This window comes from Pteropus alecto, unplaced genomic scaffold, assembly GCF_000325575.1.
Source record: "Pteropus alecto unplaced genomic scaffold, ASM32557v1 scaffold106, whole genome shotgun sequence".
NCBI classification, from domain to species: Eukaryota; Metazoa; Chordata; class Mammalia; order Chiroptera; family Pteropodidae; genus Pteropus; species Pteropus alecto.
Genome location: NW_006442103.1, coordinates 10,340,880 through 10,346,907, shown reverse-complemented (window position 1 = coordinate 10,346,907; position 6,028 = coordinate 10,340,880). Strand labels below are relative to the sequence as shown.

At 54.7% G+C, this 6,028-nt stretch overlaps 1 non-coding gene across 1 annotated transcript; it reads left to right on the top strand.

Annotated features, from left to right (window-relative positions):
* The first annotated feature begins 2,888 nt into the window (after positions 1 to 2,888).
* Positions 2,889 to 3,007, top strand: LOC112469085. Its single transcript, XR_003042470.1, has one exon. It is a non-coding gene; the product is annotated as a 5S ribosomal RNA (ribosomal RNA).
* Positions 3,008 to 6,028: the final 3,021 nt, after the last annotated feature.

The window sequence follows — 6,028 nt, the reverse complement described above, 5'->3', positions numbered from 1 at the left end:
GGACTTGTCAGCGAGAGGAGGTGGGGAAGTTCCAGCTTTGGGGAAAGTATGAAGCTTCGGAAGCAGAAACCAAAGGCTCTGCTTGGGGAGATCTCACTGAAGAACGGCTCTGATTGTGCTCTTGGATAGCTTTTTTTTTTTTTTTTTTTAAAGCAAGGCAACCCTTGGTTGATCTCACAGATTGCAAGGACCTCGTCAGCTTACAATCCCTTATTTTCTTTATTTTTTATGCCTGCAGCACGTGGTCTTCCTAGGTGGTCTCCCATCCAAGTACTAACCAGGCCCGACCCTGCTTAGTGTACTTTGCCAAATCGCTCTCCGCGTGTGAGCTTCCTGCCTGTGTGCCATCTTTGCGCAAACCGTGTGTGCTGGCTGCCTCCAGCTGATACTCGGTTCGTCAGTCAATAAATTTAAGAGGTTGGTGTGGTGCCCTGGTGGCCAGCAGTGTAAGTGCCTTGAGAGCTGTAAATTCAAGACTGGAGCTGAGATGTCGCTAAGGCTTTATACAGCTGTGATTTATGGAAAGTTATTCTCTAGCTTCTACGGCTGACCCTGTTATGTAGGGACACAGTCTGTGTGGTTGGGGCGAAGGTGGGGGTGGGGGATGGGGGATGGTAGAAGAAAGAAAGGAAATAAAAGACCAGATACCCGAAGTTTAGGCTCAGCGGATAAAGACCCTCCCCACCGCCTCCTATTGTATTTGGTCACCCATGGTTTGCTGTTTAATCATTCCTAACCACGGTCTGTGTGTGCTTGTTTACTCCCCTATTTTATAGGCCCCTGGAAGGCAGACACTGGCTCCTGTGTCTGGTGCCTGCCCCATACCCCACCCCAACCAGGCTCTTAGCACGACACGGGGCTCACGGGCAGTCTGGATTCCGCCGGTCACTGGGCTGGCTGACTGGCTGCGTGGAGAGTGGCAGGGGTTAATTAATCATAGAAGGAAGGCCTCCCAGGAAAGTCCCAGTTCTCCCCCCGCACCCCACACCCCAGGACCCGCAATCATGTCTGTAGCCCTTTCTGCCAGCTCAATGTCTCTCATGCCTGATCCTACCACTGCTGGCTCAGACCGGCCTCTCTGGGGAGATGTCGCTAGCCTTCGGTTCTGAGTATTTCAGCTGGCTCCGGGAGCAGGGCCTGCTCCACAGCCAATCTGAATGAATTTGGCCACCTCCCTGTTTTACGAGTCCTATTCTTACAAACATCTCCCCGCCTTCCTGAATAACTCGCGGCTGGGCTTCCTCAGGGGGAGGAAGCCTGAGATGTCCTCAGCCTGTTTCTTCTCCAAGCCTTCGCCCATCCCCTCTCCCGCTGAGCAGATCTCGCTGGGCCCTGACTCTGGGCATGAGGGGGGCAGCGACACGGGCAGCGGTTAGAGAAAAGCGAGGAGGGCCCCTGCTCTCCTGTAGCTCCAAATCCATTGGGGTGACCAGAACACAAGTGTCATTGCGAAACCCTGCGAGGCAAAGCTTGCTTGATAAGCACCACATGTGCGCAGACAGTGCTCGTCCCAGCCCAGCCTGGGCTCTCTTGGGTGGGCCGCGGTCTGGGAGGGACCCACACAAGACATGGGAATTCTTCCAAGAATATGGAGACCCAACCGGTGTATCTACTCATCAGCTGTGTGACTTTGGGCAAGTCATCGAACCTCTCTGGATTCGAGTTCTTTACCCACAAACCAAGGCTGCCTGATATCCTAGGATTCTGACAGTACACGGCACAGAGCTACAGCCCAGTTGCTAGGCAGAGAAAAGGGATTTGAGAACTCGCTGAGGTGGAGGTGGAGGTGGAGGTGGAGGCCCAGGCCGGCAGTGAGAGGTGTGGGGCCTGTGATGCTAAGGACAGTTCCTCGTGACCACTAGGAGGGAGAGTCACACCTGAGAGGCCACTGGGGCCAGAACCATACTCTTATCTGGGGACCAGGCGCCTCAGGCCTGGGCCTCACTTCACCTCTGTCCCCGCAACCCCAGTTCCAAGGCTGCAGGGGGCAAGGAAAGAAGAACCTTAGCTGGAGTGGGGGTGGGGGTGCTGCAGGAGCCACATGGGCACCAGCAAGGACAAAGAGCTCTTCCCCCAGCTTAAGGCTGTTTATTTGCAAACAGCAGTGTTTGGCTGGCCACTGTTCTCCTGCCTCCCAGGCCAACAGAGGCCGTCTGTGTGCCTGCCCCGCCCCCCTCGCAGGCTCCATCTCTGGCCTCCACCAGGGCCTAATGCTTGTGCAAATCGCCTGGCTCTTTGCAGAGGCTCCTCACACATGGAATCTGAGCAGACTCCACTCCAGATCAGCGGCAGTTCAGGAGGGAGTAGAAGGGGAGGCATCCAGCTTTGGGGACGGCCAGCGTTTGTTAAGCAGGGAAAGCGTGTCCTATCACATCCCAGGTGCCTGACTCTGACCACACTCAGCACCCGCACCCCCATTCCACATCTCAGGGTCAAGGTTCAGAGATGGGCCTGGTCATCATCCATCAATGCTGAAGATTTAGGGCTCCAAGTACCTCTGAACTGACCTCCTGAGGTTCTGAAGCCCTGAGCCCAGATCAAACCTCCCTGAAGTTTTGGCAAAGTCAGGGTAGGCTCTGTACACAGTATCCCTCTGTGAGGTCAGATGACCTTGTTCTAGCGATTCCATCCTTTGGGATAAGCACCTTCTCTACATCAGTCTGAACAAGGCGTCTTCTTCTCCAATGGAGAAACTTGCCTAAGATGCTGGGTAGGGTCCAGGGGCCAGAGCAGAGGGGAGACACCCAGGGGAGGGGGTTCACCCGCAGACCGATGGAGACATCTGGTCTCCCCCTTGCTGAAAATGAGCCCCAGGAGATAGGCGTCCGGCTTTGGAGCAGAGGCTTAGGAGTGGGACAGAGAGAGAATAATTCTAAAGATATCAGAGAGTCTACGGCCATACCACCCTGAACAAACCTGATCCCGTCTGATCTCAGACACTAAGCAGGGTCGGGCCTGGTTAGTACTTGGATGGGAGACCACCTAGGAAGACCACGTGCTGTAGGCATAAAAAATAAAGAAAATAAGGGATTGTAAGCTGACGAGGTCCTTGCAATCTGTGAGATCAACCAAGGGTTGCCTTGCTTAAAAAAAAAAAAAAAAAAAAAGCTATCCAAGAGCACAGAGGTTGCCCTGCTCAGCCCCAGGACCACCTCTGAAGGAGACAGAGGCCTTTTGCTTGCCCGCATGCTCAGTCCCTGTCTGCTCTCTGCCACAAAGGACAGGGAAGGCAAAAAATTCCCGAAGATGTGCCAGTGCCATCCCCTCCCATTGCATTTCCAAGACTTAGGCCATCCCAGCAGGCTGACCCATCTCAGGACTGGCTGGGCGGCTCCAGAGAGGGCAAGACCTCTAGTGAGAAAGCCTGACTGACCCAGAGCGCCTCCTCAGCAAACGCGTGGGCCCAGTCAGGAAGGGGTTTGAGGGCGCTGAGGTGTGGGTGCTAGAGGTTTCAAAGACCTTGAGCTCCTGGAGCTCTGAAGTCAGGCAGCTGAGGGTATAATCGGGAACCCCGGCTGTGCGACCTCTGAACCTCCTTCAACCTCTCTGAACTTTAGTGTTGTCCAAAGGGGTTTGATCCCTACTCGATCGTTACGAGAATCCAGGCAGACCGTGTGTGTGTGCGTGTAGCTGGCATGGTGTAAGTGCTTATGAAATAGGGAAGATAATAATAAACTCAGTTGTGTTCAGAGCCTACAACGAGCTGCTAGACACGGAACCTGGCCGTGAGCACACGGCCAGACAAAGAGGGAACCAACAGGAAGACTCCCTCTGAGATTACCAACAACTACTTCCCCAAGCCCTTCGCTGCGGACCCATCCTCAGGAAAGAAAACAGATTTAGACTGAATTCCTTGAACATTCGGGAGGCTCTCTCACTCTCTGCCTCTGAGAGGAAACCACGCTCTGTCTACGGAGTGTTAGTCCTTCTCTAATAAGCTTTCCTTTTGACTCTAACTCTGGCGTGCACCTGAAGTCTTTCCTGCATGCAGTCTGGACCCTCGCTGACCACCCGTCCGCCCCCGCCCCCGCACCACCCCACCTCACCCCTTGCCTCAGTGCGGGACTTGAATCCCCACTCAGGGGGATTTGCCCTGTCCCGCATCACTTACACATGTTTACAGCCTCCCTGTGACTCTGGTGGGTGTCAGGGTTTGGGATCCTGCTCCTTAGCACAGCTTCAGCGAGGACCTCAGCATACATCCAGAAACCCGAGCCTGGGCTCCTTGCTAAGCTGGCCCTGAGCAGCCTCGTTTGGAAAGGTTTGCACAGAGTCAGGCCTAGGGCAGGCAGAGCACTGCACTGATGTGCAGTAGAAGTGTCTCTGCGTCGTTCTTGAAATCACCCTTGGAAGGAGGTTCAAGGTGTCCCTGAGCTGGGGTGCTAGCGTTCAGATTGCTGAAGTCCTGCCGTGTTTATGAATTTCCACCCTTCCAACCGCTCCCTCCTACACACAGAGGCACATGCATGTATACACTCGCACACACAGGCATACATGGGCACACATGCGCACGCACACGCACACATACAGACATTCACACACATACAGACACACACACACGTGTGTGTGCACACACGCACAGACTGCCCCCATATCTAGACATTCACACACATACAGACACACACACACGTGTGCGTGCACACATATCTGAGTGAGATCAGGGTCACCCCTGAGTCCACCTGTTTTGCCTGTAAACTGTGAATCTGGTGGTTCGGAAGGCAAAAGAAATCCTGTGGGAAAGCAGCACCCCGAGTGTGGGCACGCGATGGCGGAAGGGGTGCCTCAGAGCTGACTATGTTCACAAGAATCCCAGATTTTTAATGCGACAGCTGCTGCAGGGTGAACCCAATATCCTCTACCACCTGTCACCTCCCTGATTCAGGGCCAGTCTGTCTGCCCAAAGCCTCTGTGGAAGTTCCCAAACATCTTAGTCCCCGCCACCCCGTAGTTAACTCAGATAGCCCAATAAGGAGTTTTAAAGCATCTTTAAAAGAAGTCCCCAGCATGTATAAAATATCGGGCTTTGGGAGCTCCACAGCTTTGAGGCAGTTTGGTGCAGGGGAAAGAGGAAGTGAAGTGCAAGGCCAGACAAAGTCAGACGAGGTGAGGAAACGTGTCCTGAGTCCTGGGGACAGGATGTGCGCATCTGTCCCATGGTGTCCGACTCGCCTAGGGCATCTGGGCTCTGCCGCTTAACCTACAGACTGACCACAGTCAATAAAGTCGCCCTGTCTGGGCTGAGGGGACCAATTCCTACATGCTGCACTGTCAGGATTGGATGGGATCAGGGTGCCAAGTGGTTGACCCAGGACCTGGCCCAGAGCAGGTGGTCAGTAGCTGGAATAACACGCATCTCGGTGAACGGCAGCTCTGCCTTTCCAGGAGCTCAGGCCCAAAGCTGCGGAGTCATGTCCGACTCCTCCTTCTCTCACCAGCAAATCCTGTCAACTCTCCGCGTCATCCAGCACCTCACCTCTTCTCACCACCTCCGCTCACTCTACCCAGACCCGTCCTCCCCGGGCTCATCACAACGCTCTCTCCATCACAGCTCTCATCGGCTCCTTTAGTCTTTTCTCAACATAGTAGCTAAAGGGATCGGACCCTCCATGGCTCCCCATTTCACTCACCCACGTCTGTGCAATGGCCAGCAAGACAACTCGTGATCTGCCCACCCCCGTCACCTCTCGCCCTCTGCTCCCCCTCACCGGCCCCTTACTGACCATCTCCTGTTCTCAGCGCTAGGGGCGTGGCCTCCCCCTGCCCGGGCCTGGGGTGCACGTTCCCTATACCCTTGAGACTCAATCTCTCCTTCCCTGTGAGGCCCACTCCCCACCCCAACCCAGGACCCTCTCCCCTCCCCACTGTGTCCCGCAGAGCCCCACACCTCTAGCATACAGTGTGACTCACTGGCTTATTGTGGTTAGTGCCTGTGGCCTGTGTGCTCTCGCTAGAACCTAAGCCGCAAAGGAGGCCTTCGTTTTGTGCACTGAACGTATCCCAGGCTCCCAGAACTCAATAAATATTTCTC